The following is a 17,582-nucleotide window of genomic DNA, read 5'->3' as shown; positions in this document are numbered from 1 at the left end:
AGCATTTAGCCGTTCTTAGTTTTTCTGATAACCTGCCAGGAGGCAAGATTTATAACCAACCGCATGGTATTTTGAACATTAGTTGAAATTACACTTGATATGGGCTCCGGATCATGTTTCATGCAGTCGGGCTCACCCGTTTCCACTGCATGTAGAAGCAAAGGTCACGACCTCTTTCGAAAAGGGCTCAACGAAAGGGAAAATGGCAAGTCTCCGTGTTGAAGTAAAAAAATTTGGTTCATAAAATAAAACTAAGGCGACAGAAGGCAAAGGGAGTTTCCGCTGTTTGAAAAAGGGGCTTTCTCAGCACAAGCTTGGGGGAAAAAAATGTTGATGATTTATGCAAATGAGAGAGGAAATGTGCCCCGAGGGATCTTGGCATAGAAGCTCAAGTCGGAATTCTGGATCCGAGGCTGGCTGTGTGTCTGATTCACTTGGGGACTGGGGCTGAGCCATTTAACCTCTCCGCTTCGGAGTCCCCCTCATCCATAAATGCAGCCTAACAACGCCCGTTCTTCTTGCCCCTGAAGGGGAGGCAGTAAAAATGAATGAAATGTCGGGGAATTACTTCTAACAGCCATCGATTAGAAATAGAGCATATGGTCCTAATGACTGCTTGTTTCTGCCACAAATTTTTCCTTATTCCTTCCGATCACTCGAGCTAGTGTGTCACCGATAGCAACCCCTGTATTGGGCTGGTTGTGGGGGCCACTCACCACATGGCAGAGGTCCTGAAAGCAGTGCTCTGCCCACTCTGGGGGTGCATAATGAGCCCGTGGTCCTTGACTCCCCCTCCCACCTCCACAATGGAACTACGTTACCCAAATCTGCCAAGTTGGTGGGGCTTTAAAATATTCTGTCCCGTGTGTTAAAACGTGTGTCAGATCACGTGTCCTGATCATTGCTTTGGAAAATATGGTCACTCACACACCTTCACAGGAAAGGAAGCACCTGCTCGCTGCCTAAAGTCCTCGGGAATGGTTGGATATAGGCAATAAAGCTGGAGAGACCCATTGATTGATTAAGAACCAGGTAGAGAAAGATGAAACTGTATACAGGGGTGGTGGGGTGAGTTCTCGGTGTAAAAAGCACCAACGTTTATGCCAGGAACTGAATTAAAGGCTAAGGGTACCTGCTGCAAGGCAAGGGGGATGCAGAAAGGACAACATTCTTGGCCTTGGTGGCTTGTAGTCCAGTAGGGGACAGAGAGGTAACCAAGTCAGCAGCCTGCTTTTGTGCTCTATGAAGAATAAAGACAGCTTGTAGGATTCTGGGAGGGTTCCCAGGCCAGAGTGCAGTACCCGAGAATTAAAGGATGCCCAGGAGCCGGGGTACTAAGAAGGCCAGGCATTCAGAACAGAAGGAAGATGACTGCAAACACCTTGGAGGAAGAGTGTAGCTCAGTTGGTAGGGTATTGGTCTAGCACAAATGAAGGCACCCTGGATTCAATTCCCATCCTTGCATATACTAGGCATGGTGATACCTGCCTAATATTTCAGCACGAAGGAAGGAGTGCAGCAAGAATTCAAGGTTATTCTTGGCTATACAGTGAGTTTGGGGTTAGCCTTGGCTACAAGAGACCCTGTCCTAAATAAAGAAGCCCCGGTGTCATTAGTGTGGGCGAGCTGGCCCCGAGGTCATGAGCCTGGGAGAGCCACCACTTGCCAGCAGCAACACTGAGTGAGCTGGCTGGGCCAGTGCAGAAGAGCTTGCCCTGGTGGTGTGGATATGGGAGAGTTGGTGGCTTCATCAGCTCGATTACCAGCCAGGCCCAGATCCAAGGCTTTGAGTTGGCCCACCCCAATATCTACTCCATGAAGTGCTGGAAAGTGTGCAAGAAGAGGTCATTCTGAAGATCCACGACAGGATCTCCATGACACAGGGCCAACAATAGGATGCCATCTGAGATGAGTTCCAGTGAAGCACCTGGCTTCCTATGCTTCTTTAAATGATTAATTATTCGACCGGGTGTGATGGTGTACACACACATGCACAAACACATACATACACACATGCACACACGCACATGCACACACACATACACACACACATACACACACACACACACACACACATACACACACACACACACACACATACACACATGCACACACACACATGCACACACACACACACACAAGGCGACACTCACGTAGGACATAACGCAGCATTGCTTGTACATGGAGCCCTGAGCACAAACACTTCACAGGAGTGGATAACTGAAGACAGAATTGGGAAGGAAAATCCAAAGGAACAGGAAGAGGAGGGCAGGGGACTAAGGAAGACAGTGCTGAAAAAGCAGAGCAAAGGGAATGTTGGGAATATAGTATCACCAATATCACAGACAAAGAGGGAGTTGTGAAAATGAACTAACTTGGGCCTTAGCATCTGATCTAGCCGTCTCTCTGAGACCTCACAAGAGAGGCTGGGGATAGCATGGTCTACCTGGTAAGGTGCTTTATTAGCATACCAGAAGTCCTGGGCCCCACATCGAGCACCACATAAACTGAGTATGGTACCCTAGAGCTTTAGAATCCTAGCACTGAGGAGATAGAGGCAGGAGGATCAGAAATTCAAGGATATCCTGTGCTACATATTGAGTTTGAGGCTAGCCTGGCCTACATGAGACCTTATCTAGAAGAAGGAGGGGAGGAGGAAACTATAACTGCTCCACACTAAACTCAGTGATTTTGCTAAAAATCACTCTTAATTATGTCTAATAATGTTTGGATTGTAGGTTCTTTGGGCTTTTCTTCCTACCTAATGTAACCATATCATCAGCAATTAAGTTGCATCTTCTCTTTTCTTTCTTCTGTTTTTCCAAGACAGTGTTTCTTGCCGGGCAATGGTGGCGCACGCCTCTAATCCGAGCACTTGGGAGGCAGAGGCAGGCAGATCACTGTGAGTTCGAGGCCAGCCTACTCTACAAAGTGAGTCCAGGACAGCCAGGGCTACACAGGGAAACCCTGTCTTCAAAAACACACAACAAACAAACAAAAGACAGGGTTTCTCTGTGTAGCCTTGTCTATCCTAGACTCGCTTTGTAGACCAGGCTGGCCTGGAACTCACAGTGATCCGCCTGCCTCTGCCACCCAGAGTGCTGGGGTTAAAATTGTGTGTCACCACACCCAGTGTGTTTCATCTTTTCTTTCCCAATTCAGATGGGTTTGTTTCTTTTTCTTGCTTGATTGCAGTGGCTATGACTGCTACTGTCATCATGAATATAAATGATTACAACAGGCATTTTGACCTACTTCTTGATCTTAGGAAGAAAATGTTCAATATTAACCATTAGTTATACTGTTTGTTGTTAGTTTTCCTTACACATACTTTATCAATTTAATGATTTATCAAATAAGGAATCCCTGTTCTCTTTTAAGTCTGCTAAGCATAACCACCACGAATGGGAGGTAGGTTGTTTTTTTTTCTTCATGGTTTCTCCCTGCGACCTTGGGAAAGTCACCACGCCCTGCTCAACTGTAAACTTTTTTTTTTTTCCGAGACAGGGTTTTCTCTGTGTAGCCTTGGCTGTCCTGGACTCCCTTTGTAGACCAGGCTGGCCTCGAACTCACAGCGATCCACCTGCCTCTGTCTCCCAAGTGCTGGGATTAAAGGCGTGTGCCAGCATGCCTGGCATCAACTGTGAACTTTTAAATGACCCACAATTTAGCATTAAAAGTAGGATTTCAGCCTTCACCTGTACCATTCTTGAGCGTTGACTTTGGTCTGGACAACTTAATTAAATTTCCTTATATAGAAAATGGATAAAAAACAAAAAAATCCAGAAATTTGTGGACAAATTGAGGAAATTAGAAACCATCATACTGAGTGAGTTAACCCAGAAACAGAAAGACTCACATGGTATATACGCACTTATATTTAGACACTAGGCCAAAAGGTGTGTCCCATGAATGTCTTCACTTACCAGGAGACTGGGACAGATGTGAGGACATCCTACTGAGACTCTAGGTGAGAGAAATATAGGAGATGGGGAAATAGAAGGATCCAGAGGATCTCAGAAACCTACAAGAAGAACATCATAATGGTGGATCAGGGCCCAGGGGTGTCTGCTCAAACTATTGCACTAACCAAGGACAATACAAGTAGTAAACATCGAATCTCTACTCTGATCTAGCCAACGGACAGGACATCCTCCACAGTTATGTGGCAAGCAGGGACTGACTCTGACATGAGCTCTGGTGCCCCATATTTGACGACCTCCCTTTGGAGGGGAGCCCTGGTGGCACTCAAAGAAAGAATAGGCAGACTACCAAGATAAGACTTGTTAGCCTGCGACCATAAAGTGGGGGAGGAGATCCCCCTCGGACACTTAAGGGAGGGTAATAGGGTGGGGGTGGGAGGGTAGGAGGAACGGAAGGTTGCGAGTGATGGGAGAACAATTGAGTTGTAATCTGAATAAATTAATATAAAAATCAAACAAAAAACAAAAAAATACAACAACAACAAAGGAAAAAAAGAAAGAAAGAAAGAAAGAAAGAAAGAAAAAGAAAATGGAACGCCGGGCGGCGGTGGTGCACACCTTAAACCCAACACTTGGGAGTCAGAGGCAGGCGGATCACTGTGAGTTTGAGGCCAGCCTGGTCTACAGAGTGAATCCAGGACAGCCATGGCTGTTACACTGAGAAACCCTGTCTCAAAAAACAAACAAACAAACAAACAAAAAGCCCCCAAAGCAAAACAAAACAAAAAAAGCAGAAAGAAAGAGAAAGAAAGAAAAGAAAAAAAAAGGAAAGAAAGGAAAAAAAAGAGGTATGTCCCACCATTGCCCAGCCTGGAAAGGTTAATTTTTTAAGATATAGATTTTTTTTCATTTTTGTGTGTGTGTTTCCCCTTTATCAGATTGACTGTGTATGAGATGCATGCCTAGTCTCTCAAGCAGCCAGAGGAGGACATTAGGTCTTCTGGAAGTGGAATTACAGGTAGTTATGAAATGCTGTGGGCCACAACCCCTCTGACAAACCTCTGGTCTCCCAAAATATTTATTTACACAACAACTCACAACAGTAGCAAAATTAAAGTTATGAAGTAGGACCAAAAATAACTTAATGGTTGAGGGTCACCACCCACACAAGGAACTGTAGTAAAGGGTTCCAGTGTTGGGAAGGTTGAGACCCACTGAATTCTAATAACTCCCGCCATAGGAATCTGAGACGTTTCCTAAGTTTGTGAACCAGGACTAGGGGTTTTGGTTTTTTGAAACAAAGCACAACTATGAAGGCCAGGCTGCCACTGAACTCACGACCCTCCTCCTTCCTCTGCCTCCCTGCACTGGGATTCTAAGCATGTACCACCACACCTGGCAAGGACTAGGGTCTGACCACCAAAGCCTAAGGATCTTGCTCTCGGATAGGCTACAGATGCTGATGTTCCCAGGACCTTTTTGTATCTTCCTTTCCCCTCAGGGCTTCCTTCATCCCTCGCAATGATGATTGGGGATGGGCTTTCCCGTTCATTTTATCTCTTTGTATTTGTTACAATGAATTACATTCACAGTAACTGTATCTCTTCCTCCTCCCCAGTGCTAAAGGTACAATCACAGGTGATTAGTCCACTGTGAACGCCCGTCTCCAAAAGTGTTCCCAAGGGCGGTGTCTGCCAATCCTGCCTGTGCAGTTCCACTTTTGAATCTGGGCTTGTTTGTGAGTCTCTGAGGCTCATATAGGCTCAATGGAGCGCATTGCCCTAAACGATCGAGTTGCACTTCTGGCAGGGATGCCTCTGGAAGACAAGGTCCCCCGAGGCCACTGTTGGGTGAAGGCCTTGACCACTCTGGAAGTAGATGGCCACATGTTGGGAGGTAAAGTTGGGGTTACCCTGGCTGCTGGTGAAAGAGGTGATGACTCCAACTTCCAAGAGGAAGAGAGATAAGAGTGAGAAAGAGGAAGGAGGAGGAGGAGAGGAGGAGGAAGCAGTTATACAAAGGGGAGGAATGGGACAAAAGAGGAGGCCAAGCCATGTATAGGAAGCGATGTAACTGGTATTTTGTCAATGTTGAGCTCATCTTTGGCGAGAAGGGCCCCAGTGCTAACTGCTTAATCCCATGTAATCCTGGTTTTCTTAATAAGGCCATGGTGCCCAAGCAAAAGACAGACATAGGGGACGCGGAGGGAAGGAAAGAAGGATGAAAGAAGTAATGAGGAGCCAAGTCAGATATAGTGGCACATGCCAGTTGATGCCTGTGAGCCACCATGTGGTTGAGGGGAGTTGAACTCAGGACCTTTGAAAGAGCCATCTCTCCAGCCCTGACACATGCCAGTTTACCAGCATTCTGTATGTGGAGGCACACAAATCAAGAATGTGAGGTCGTACTTATCTCCCTAGTGAGTTTGAGGCCAGCCTGAACTACAGAAGATCCTATCTTAAAAACAAACAAACAAAGCCGGGCGTGGTGGCGCATGCTTTTAATCCCAGCACTTGGCAGGCGTATTGCTGTGAGTTCAGGCCCAGCCTGGTCTATAAAGCGAGTCGAGGACAGACAAGGCTACACAGAGAAACCTTGTCTCAAAAAACAAAGAACAAACAAACAACAACAACAAAAACAACAAAGTAAATAAATAAATCTAAAAAAAGAAAAACTAACAAGAGACACCAGTCATGTTACATTAAATTTTCTAAATGCCTTCTTGCAGTACGTTTGTTTGTTTGTTTCTGTTGTTTTACCAAGGAGAGAGGATGTAAACAGAAAATTTTTCTTTTGTTTTGGTGTGATGATAAATATGGAGCTTGGGGCTTTGTGCAGGATAGGCAAGTGCTCTGCCATTAATCTACAACCCCAGTCCCAACAGTGTCCTAAGGCTAAAGAAGGTTCAAACAGTGTGGTAGTGGCTCATGTCTACAATCTCATCACTTGGGAGATTGAGCAGGAGAAGCATCATAAGCTATATAGTGAATTCTAAGCCAGCCTGGGCTACATCAGACTCTATGTCAAAATGTAAAAATTAGAAACAAATACTCAAAGACTAACTTGCCCAATATCACCTACCAAACTAACGGGCAAAGATGGTCTTTAAACCCAATAGTATGAAGTGCAAGCCTACCTTTTCCTTATTGTTTTTTTATGTATACTTTTTGTTACATTTATTTATTTTGGTTTTTTGAAACAGAGTTTCTCTCCTGAAACTCCTTCTGCAGTTCCAGAGGCTGGCCTCAAAATCAGAAATCCACCTGCCTTTGCCTCCTGAGTGCTGAGATTAAAGGCGTGCACCATTACTGTCTGGCATACATTTTACTTTTTAAAACTGGTGTGTGTGTGTGTGTGTGTGTGTGTGTGTGTGTGTGTGTGTGTTGTCTGTTTTTATTGTTTGTTTATTTTTCTAGACAGGGTTTCTTTGTGTAGCCCTGCCTGTCCTCGAACTCAGTCTGTAGCCAGGCTGGCCTTGAATGCAGAGATCCACCTGCTTCTGCCTCCTGAGTTCTGGGATTAAAGGCCTGTGCTACCACTGCCTAGTCTTTTTTGCTTTTTTGTTTGTTTTAGGTTTTGTTTTTTGTGACAGGGTTTCTCTGTGTAGGCTTGGCTGTTCTACTCACTTTGTAGACCAGGCTGGCCTCGAACTTACAAAGATCCACCTGCCTTTGGCTCCCAAGTGCTGGGATTAAAGGCATGCGCCACCACGCCGGGGCTCACAGCCTAGTTTTAAGCAAGGATCTTTACCAGTTGCTAGTCTAGGGTTTTTTGTTTGCTTTGGTGTTTGCTTTGGCTTGGTTGAGGAACTTTCTTTAGTTAGGGAAATCCACCTGCGGTCACACCAGGCATAGAAGAAAGGTGATTGGAAGATCATAGAGAAAAAGAGCAGCTAGGCTTCCAGGGCAAGTCTCAGGCTCTGAATCCCCCTGCTGAGCGTCTCTCAGTGGCCCACAAAGCTTAAGGGAAACACCCCTGAGGCAACCTCAGTGTTGGGAGTAGGGCTGAACAAAAGGCAACTGGGAAGTGAGACTGCGCTCTCAGGAACGAATGCGCAAGTCACCTTGGGTGGCTGTGGGTAAAAGGCGCCTTGTTACAAAAGTGAATTCTGCCCGCCTGTTCTCTTGTACTTATTTGTACCTCCTGCTCACCTTGAGGTGCTGTACCCCAGAATCCCTCACTGGATGCTCAGAGCCCTGAGCCCCCAAGCCTTCCTTCCCCAGGAACAACAAACAACAAAAGAGGGTTGTTTTTTCTTTTAAGGTATTTTTTTTTTTTGGTCACGTGGGCAGAAATTCAACACTGTTATATAGTCTTTGAGTGTTTAAGCAGAGGTGGCCCTTCAAAATTCCTGTCAAAATCCTAACCTCTAAAGTCAGGAAGTGGAGGCCCTGGGGTTGAACTGATCACAAGGGCCTTCCTGGATCAGAATTGACATCTTTATAAAAAGATAAGAGACAGCCGGCTTTATTTCTCTGCTCTCCACCAGACCTGTTGGTGCCTTGACCTTGGTCTTCCCAGCTTGCAGAATTGTGAGGGATAGATGGTTTTAATTTAAGCCCTCCCAACCTAGAGTAATTTGTTAGAGCAATGCTTGGTGACTGAGATTGCCAGCCACTTGCTGGCAGCCAATGGGGCAAGAGAAAGCACGGGGTAGGAGTTCTGAGAAATCCCTTTAGAAGAAGCTGGTTCTGCTAGGAGGTGATCCCCCCTTCTTTCTTTTTAAGGGGTGCTGGGGATCAACTAAGCTAATGCTCTACCAACTGAACTGCACCCCCAGCTCCTTTTCCGTCCCCCTCCCCCCCTTTTTTTTTTTTTTTTTTTTTTGCAATTTCTCATTTTGGCTTTAAAGCAGTGAATGGCACAGACAGGATGGATTTTAAAGTAATTTGGGTGTGGTAGAATCGGCCTGTAATCCCAACACTTGGGAGGATCAGGAGTTCAAAGTCACTCCAAGCTAAGTACCTAGCTCAAGTGGCGCCTGACCTACCTGAGACCCTGTCTCAAAACTAAAACAAATTAAAAAATAAGAATGGGTTGAAAATTAAGATAGAGACACACAAATTTGAGGCCATCCTGGGATGTATATACATCCTGGAATATACAGTAGAGTTCAAGGACAGCCTGGGTTTGTAACAACGTAGTGGGTGCTAGAATTAGATACAGGGTTTGTTTTTAATTAAGTAGAGCTAGGCGGGGCCTAGCAGTGATGCCTCACGCCTTTAATCCCAGCACTTCGGAGGCAGAGGCAAGTAGATCTCTGAGTTCGAGGCCAGCCTGGTCTATGGAATGAGTTCCAAGACACCCAGGGCTACACAGAGAAACCTCTTAAAACAAACAAACAAACAAACAAACAATAAACAAATAAGTGGGCTGGAGAGATGGCTCAGTGGTTAAAAGCACTGACTGCGCTTCCAAATGACCCAGGTTCAATTCTCAGCATCCACATGCCAGCTCACAACTGTCTGTAACTCCAGTCTCTTGACAGCCTCACACAGACATACACGCAAAGTACCACTGCACATAAAATAACAGAAAATAAATAATAATAATAAAAAGAAGCAAAACCCAAAGTAAAATAAAGGTGATGGGGTGGGCAGGGTAGGTGTGGTGGTCCGAGTCTACAATCTCAGGACCTGGGAGATTTCCGAAGAATTGCTTCCATTTCAAGGCCAGTCCAGGGCTACATAATAACACCACCAGCCAGCACGACCTCTTTCTCTCTTTTAATTAAAGACAGGATCTTCCCTATGTGCTCTGGTTGCCTGGGAACACTGTATGTAGACCAGGCTGGCTTCAAGCTCAGAGCTCCGCCTTCTTCTGCTTCCCAAGTGCTTGGATTAAAGGTGTGTGCTATTATGCCCCACAAGGCCTTGTTCCAGAAGAGAAAGCGAAGGACAGAGGAAGAGGAGGGAGGAATGTTATGAAGGGATTGGGAGGGGGGGTTGGGCAGCAAGATGGCTCAGCTGGTAAAGGTGCTTTCCCCTAATTCTGAAAACCAACCTGAGTTTATTTGATGCCTGGGACTTATATGACAGGGGAGAACCAACTGACTCTCGTTAGTTGTCTTCTGACCTACACACACACACACACACACACACACACACAGACACTTTAATGTACAACTTTTTTCTTTAAAGAGACTGGGGGATTGGCAGTAGAGTTGAGGATAAAGCTCAGTGGTAGAGCACTTGCATAGCAAATAGATACTTAACCTTGGCTTCCATCCCCAACAGCAAAATTAAATAAAATACAGAAGGGAGGAATTTATCCCAGTTCTTCCATACCTAGCAGTGAATTTAAGAAAAAAAAAAGGGGGGGGGGGGCCAGGTAGTGGTAGCACACGCCTTTAATCCTAGCACTCTGGATTCAGAAGCAGGTGGATCACTGTGAGTTCGAGGCCAGCCTGGTCTACAGAGCAAGTTTCAGGACAGCCAGGGCTATTACACAGAGAAACCCTGGAAAGAGGGTCAAATTGCTTGTGGTTTTGAGGGTCAGATGCCAAGGCAAGAAAGCATGAAAGATTTGATGGGCAGCACTATAACGTGCCTCTTTTTTGTGTCTTTTTTGCTCAACGTTGCACACCCAGACCTGGCCCAGTAAGAACTAACAAATGCCCAGTAAATACAGAAAGAATAAGTGAGGGACCTGCAGCGAGGGGAAGCGCGTTGCATAGTTACACAGAGCTCTCCTAACACGGGCAAGGTCCTGGGGGCCATCCTTAGCCCTAAAAATAAAATAGATTTAAAAAACATTTAGGACTGCAGAGATGGCTTATCAGTTAAGAGTACTGGCTGCTCTTTTTGTTTGTTTGTTTGTTTTTGTTTTTGTTTTTTCGAGACAGGATTTCTCTGTGTAGCCCTGGCTGTCCTGGACTCACTTTGTAGACCAGGCTGACCTCGAACTCACAGTGACCCGCCTGCCTCTGCCTCCCAAGTGCTGGGATTAAAGGTGTGTGCCACCACCACCCTGGCTGCTCTTGCAGAGGACCAGAGTTTGTTTCCCAGTGTCCATGTGACAACTGACTGTGACTTGAGTTCCAGAGAATATATCTCCCTCTTCTACCCTCTGTGAATACCAGACATTCATGTGGTGCATAGACATTTACATGCAGGCAAAACAACCATACACGTAAAATTAAAATAAAAATAAATAAATAAAAATTTTGAGTCAGGGTTTCTCTGTGTAACAGCCCTGGCTATTCTGGGACTCACTCTGTAAACCAAGCTGGCCTGGACATCAAAGATCTGGCTGCCTCTGTCTCCCAAGTACTGGGAATAAAGGTGTGTACCACCATACCCTGCTCAAATAATGCCTTTTTTAAATTTTTAAAAATTTTATTTAATTTTATGTGCATTGCTGTAAGGGTGTCAGATCACGTGGAACTGGAGTTACAGACAGTTGTGAGTTGCTCTGTGGGTGCTGAGAATTGAACCCGGCTCCTCTGGAAGAGCAGGCAGTGCTCTTAACTGCTGAGCCATCTCTCCAACTCCTCAAATTAAAATGTTTCTGTGTTTGTTTTTTTTAATTTATTGGTGTGTCTATGCACCTGACTTCCTGTCAAGTGTATTCGAACATATGTGTGCATGGGTGCTCAAACTTGTCTGGGAATGTAAAAAATCTGATGGGGCCCTGGGTGTGTCATCCATCACTTGGCCTATTTCTCTGATGCAAGGTCTCTTCCTTGTACCTGGGCCTTGAATCTCAGCTAGGCTGGAAGGCAGCAAAGCCCTGGCGATCTTCCTGCATCTGTGGAGATGCCTGGTTTGTAATGTGGGTGTTGTGATCTGAAATCTAGTCCTCATGACTGCGAAGCACGTGCTCATCTGAGTCCTCTCTTCATCCTCCTGAACCTCCCAAAAATTGTTAAAAAAAAAAAAGGCTGAGTGAAATGTGTTCATAAATCTGGTCAGCTTAAAACTCACACATAGGTCCTTGGGGAACCTGGTCCCTGGGAAATGATTTCCAAGTTTGGCTTCTCTTGCTTCATGCCAGCTGTATGCACCCCATGGTCCCCATGGTCCAAGCCAGCTGCAGTTTCCTCGGGCCTGGATCAGTAGAGGCACAAAGGTGCCACCACCTTGCCTGGAGCTTTCCCCAACTCCTGCCTGATGTGGTTTGCTGGCCAAGTCAATGCCACTGTTTCCCCAACATCACTTCCTCTGCAGCGTGAGAAAAGAGGAAGAAAACTGCCTCTGTGACTCTCCTCTTCCCCCAGGGAGAGCACAAAGCTGTTGGGAACAATCAAAGCGGCCCTGTGTGCAGGGGAGACTTTTGTCTGTGCAGTCAGGGGTTGCCGAGCCCGCGACTTCCTGCAGGGACCATTCGGCAGCTTTGCAGATAAATAAACGTTCACTTTCAGAATGACCAGCCTAGAACACTTTTATGAGCCTCTCTCCTCCCCAGGCTGTACACAGATAATAAATCAAATTAGCATCTCGAACCTCCGGTTCAGTGCTCACTCGCCACAGTCCGTTCCGCTCAAGGGGGTGAGTGTTTTCAACTACCATCAGCTGGTGGACTCCTTAGAAAATTTTGGGCCCTTCCAATGCTGGATGGGCCTCAGACTGAGGTTACAGGGTCCTCTTGGGCATTTCAGACCAGACTGTAAAAGAGACAGCCAGAACCCCAGCCTTGGAATCCAGATTGGGTTGTAACTTAGAGAGAAAATACACATTTTCATTTCTTGGTCAATAATCATAGGAACATGAGCCAAAATAGACAACTGTCAGAAAGAGAGGGAGGGGTGGATAGGGAGAGAGTGCGATGCGGAGGAGGAGGCAGGATTACAGTAATAATCAGAAACAGAGCAGGCATCGTTCCCATTCTCTGCTGTTTCATACATGCTGCAGGGTAAGACTAAATAAAGACGGTTTCTTTCAAGTGAAACCTACTCTTATTTCATGGCTCTACAATTGTGGAAATGGAAGGGTTAACTGCTTAGATTTAGGGGTGTGATTTAGGTGGTATGAAACTGCGTTTTTTTTTTTGCTGCACTATCTAAATATGAGAATGTTTTTGGAATTGCATCCTGTCTTGGGCCACCGGAAGGAACAGGAAAGCATAGACTACAGTGGCAGCTCTCCAGATCACAGATGTCATCCCATGGACCTGCACTACAGCGCTGTCTGTGAAAAGTAGATGGCTGCCTTCCTGAAGATGTGACCTCTCAGCTGATGAGAACTGCGGCTCTGAAGCAAGCTGTGTAGTGTGCTCTTTGAAGAAATAAAAGAAAATAACTAGGCTAGAGAGAGGGCATCAGCAGGAGGACCTGGGTTCAAGTCCCAGCAGCCATACTGAAAGGCTCACAAACCCCTGTAGGCTCAGCTCCGAGGGACCTGATGAGCTCTCTGACCTCTGAGGGCACTGGCACTCGTGTGCACATAAACCCAAACACGCAGAGACACATATACACAGAATTAAAAACAAAAACATCTTAAACCAAACACATTGCAGAGTTTTCCAGCACTCAGGACAATGAGGCACAAGGGGTTGCTGTGAGTTCCAGACCAGCCTGCGGCTACAGAGTGAGGTGGCCTCATAAAACCAAACCAAACCAAACCAAAAACAAACAAACAAGCCAACAAGCCAGCTGGGCCCAGTGGCGTACACCTTTGATCCCAGCACTCAGGGAGGCAGAGGCAGGTGGATCTCAGTGAGTTTGAGGCCAGCCTGGTCTACAAAGTGAGTCCAAGACAGCCAGGGCTACACAGAGAAACCCTGTCTTAAAAAACAAAACAAACAATTAGGTGTGTGTGTGTGTGTGAGAGAGAGAGAGAGAGAGAGAGAGAGAGAGAGAGAGAGAGAGAGAGAGAGAGAGGAGGGGGGGGGAGAGAGAAAAGACAGAGACAGAGAGAGAGTGAGAGACAGAGACAGAGATTGTAGGCAGCAGCAGCTTTCAGAATGTGACTTCATTTGTTTGTCGGAATGGTTGACTGGGGTAGGGGTGGAGGCAAGAGAGGGATGGGAGGGTAATATATTTTTGAATAAGATTTCCTGTTACCTGGAAACATTCAAGAGAGAGAGAGAGGGAGAGAGAGAGGGAGAGGGAGAGGGAGAGGGAGAGAGAGTGGGGGGAGGGAGAAGAAAAATAAGAATGGGGGGGGGGTGTAATGGTTTTATTCAACCAAGCCAATCCTCTTAGGAAGAACAATGGTTAGTGCTTTCTGTAAAATCACTTGCCATCAATGAGTTTGTCAATCATTCATTCGGACACCCATTTCTTTCAATACTTACTGAGTGCACTCCATGCAAATATATAGGTGTCGAGTGAACGCTAGGTTTTCTAGGTGGGTCTGTACTTTGGATAACAAGGTGACCGATGTTACAGGCTGTTGAACCAACCTGGACTTTGAGAGACCTGGGTTCCCACTCTCACATAACTTGCAGGGTAACTGAACCAGCAGTATAACGACCTTTTTTTTTTTCTTTCTGTGCCTCAGTTTCCTGCTCTGCAAAGCAAGGCCCTAGCACAGAGCATTGAGAGCGAGAGTCTTCAGTTTTTAGCTGTTACCTCATCCCTTACTCCCGGGTCCACAGACCACCGCTTGCTGGTATTTCCGAAGCTGGCCAGGCCCTCTACCGCTGACCCTGGAAATCGGGTCACAGTAGACAAGGCGGAGTGTGCATGGCGCGGAGGGAGGGGTCCTTTGCGCGCGGCTACTCGAGTTTCCCTGGGGGCAGCCGGCTAGTCTTTAAAACTCACTTCGGAGGAAGGGAAAGAGCGTGAAGTGGCTCTTTCGAGCTGAGACACCCCCTCCCGCAGGCATCACCCCCTCCCCCCAGCCAGGCGCGGAGTGAAATCTTAGAAGCCGAGGCTGCTGGTTTGAACAGAATGCCGGAGTCCGTGGAAGTCGGAGCTAGTCCACCCTAAGGTCAGCGAGTTGTTTTGAGTTCTCGTACCCGGAAGGGGGGGCAGGGAGGAGAGGACGCCGGGGCCCGAGAGACCCCGCGTCAGAGCAGAAATTGTTTGTGCTCCGGAACAGGCAGCTCAGCGGAAGCCGCGACGGGGGCGGGTCACGTGCGGCGGTGGCCGTGCAGCTGGCTGGGGAGCCCGGCTAAGACAAGGGCCCGGCCGGGCGAGGGTGGCGCGGGGCGGCGGCTTTCGCAGCCCAAGGTGGAAGCCGAGTCGGGGTTCCGGGAGCTAGGGGGTCCAGGAGCTCGAGCTCGCGAGGCACGCGCCTTTAAGGAGGGGTGGTGTGGGAGCCGGGGCGCTCGGAGCTCCGCGTGGTGCGGCGCGGGTGGGAGGAGGACGATGGCGGGGGGGGGGACAGTTGGGGGGCAGAGGTACGCCTGCGGGGCTCCCTCCTAGCGGGAGCGAGATCCATGCGGGGATTTCGTGAGTGTCTGAGACCCGAACAAGGAGGCGCCGCTCTTGCGGTCGTCGGCCTTGTTTTCTTCTCTCAGGCAAATCCCGAAACGGCCAGAATTGCCATCCCTGTCTGAGTCCCAGGAGCGCCCCACTATGCATGGGGGAGGGTGCGTCCTCAGGGCTATCCCGGCAAGGGGAGGGGTCGACAGAGGTGGCTTAGCAAAATGTAAGTCGGTAGCGGGCACGAATTCACACCCCATACCCCGGGAGAGGAGAGCTACTCTTAGGCATCCTCAGGAGTACTGGGGGGGGGGGGGGGGTCATGGAACTGGAGAGACACCACCTGCACCATTGAAAATAGGGATGGCGTCGTGGCCAGTGCAGTGGACCTCATACTTGCACAAAGTGGCGCGTAATACTCTTGCGTGGGAGGGTTAAGGACACAAACTTGGCCGCCTGCCAGAACCCTTGGGAACTCTCCACTTTGGTGTTGGCCTCATTCGTCAGTGCCCTGGAATATAGTCCCCTTTCTAGGGGAGCCCACGATGCTCAGGTCTGAGGCCTGGAAAGAGTGTAGTAGTGTGGGCTGGCCTGGGACGAGAAAGCCACCCAGTTCCTCTCGCGAAGGCACAGGACGGTTTTCTTGCAAAGTTTCCTGTACTCCCCGACACACACACACACACACACACACACACACACACACACACACAGCCCAGTTGAGGAAGGGTGGCTCTTCCGGAGGTGAGGGAGGAGAGAATAGCCTCGAAGCTAGGACTGGTGCTCTAGTTCCTTTAACTATGACCCGGGAGCTCCAGGGACACCTCCGGGCCCCGGGCGTATTTGTGTTCCAGACGCTGCACTTCTGTCTGCTGCAGCCTGTGCTGAGCAAAGTCTGGGACGGCAGGAGACGCCATTTGCACCCCCACACCCCCCCACACCCTGCCGCAGGTTGGCAGGGGCGGGGATGTCGCCCTCCGCGGAAGCGTATTTCTGGCAGTGACACTGATTAGATGCTGTGCCGCTACGTGCACGGAATCGGGGTGTGCCTTCATCACTCCTGTTCGACACACACTTTTCTGGTGGGAAAGTTGTGGGTTCCCCCACCCCACCCCCCACCCTACCCTCTCGCCGCACAGCTGCTGTCTCGGGCTGAATTAGGAGAACACGTTAGCTTAGCCTGGAGAGAGAGGATTTCGCCGGCCCGGGCAAGCCGCAGGGCCCGGGCCTCGAAATCCAGCCCTGGCTTTGCGTCGAGCTGCCGAGTGCGGCGCTTACGCGCGCCCGGCCAGCCGAGGCCTGGTTTCCATCTGCCCCTTTTGCCTCGTGTTAAGTTCGCCGGGGAAAACCCAACGATCCGTGCAAAGCCCCTCGGAGGAGCGCTACCCCCACCCTAGCCTGATCCTGACCGATGGAAAAAATGACAGTATAGGTCAGAACAGGCTGCCCGGGAGTATTAATGTGGCTGTCTCTGTTCCCGGTGTTGGGGAGGATGGGCGCCTCGCCAGGAAACCGCCGAGGGAGGAGCCATGAGGGCCGCCTGCCCCTCTTGAGGCTAGAAAACGTGGAGTCTCACAGGGACCAAACAAATGTGGTCAGGCAGCTACGGGAACTTATCCTAGTTAAATACTGGATTCGCTGTGTGTATTTCAGGCGACATCCCCTCCCCCACAATCAAATACACTGGGTCGGTTAAAATAGGATGAGAACAGGTTAATCCGTGGATGCGAACCTTAATGTTTACTTATCATGAAACATGTCTCCTGGAGGGCCTGAGCTGAACCCCATTATTTTGGCACGTCTATGTGTCCTAAAGTAGAGGGGTCCCCATTGCGCACCGCCTTTGAGAACCTTTAATTAACAGAACTCCAAGAGACTATTTTAGTTGTTTCTATCTGACGCTGCTTCTTCCTTACCACACTCTTGCCTCGGACTGTTTGTATTTAGCTTTTGCACACACACACCCCCCCCCCCCCCCCCGTTTCCCTCTTGCCTTTCTTTTCCTGCGTATGTGCTGCAGGGTGCAGGCAGCAGGAGGCCACACAGAGCCGTGCGGACTCTCACTTGCGCACCGCACCACGCGGCCTCGGAGGGGAAATGTGAATTCTCCGGGTGGCGCTCGAGAATTGGAATTCTGATTTGGACCTGAGGAATTGTTTCAGAGGCAGGGCAGCCACAGCATGTGGGGGCGGGGGAAAGATTGGAGAATATACAGGGCGAGTCCCGGAGGTGACCCAAGCCCTCAGGAGCAAACCTTAGAGACATCTGTGTTCTTTGTCCTTCGCGGGGCTGGCAGCCTGGCACACACAGCTCAGATAAGGATTTACGAAGAGCCACAGCCCATGGCCAAC

General features: G+C 48.4%; 1 protein-coding gene across 1 annotated transcript in view; it reads left to right on the top strand.

The window, feature by feature from the left end:
- The first annotated feature begins 14,646 nt into the window (after positions 1-14,646).
- Positions 14,647-17,582, top strand: part of BCOR (BCL6 corepressor) — a 115,200-nt gene continuing 112,264 nt past the window's right edge. The window contains exon 1 of the mRNA XM_084790795.1: positions 14,647-14,797. The gene's annotated coding sequence lies outside the window, so the exon portion shown is untranslated. The remainder of the gene's footprint in view (positions 14,798-17,582) is intronic.

This window comes from Acomys minous (assembly GCF_964271855.1).
Source record: "Acomys minous genome assembly, chromosome: 7".
Classification (NCBI taxonomy): Eukaryota; Metazoa; Chordata; class Mammalia; order Rodentia; family Muridae; genus Acomys; species Acomys minous.
Note: the sequence above shows the minus strand (reverse complement) of the source record. Positions and strands in the feature narration are given on the sequence as shown.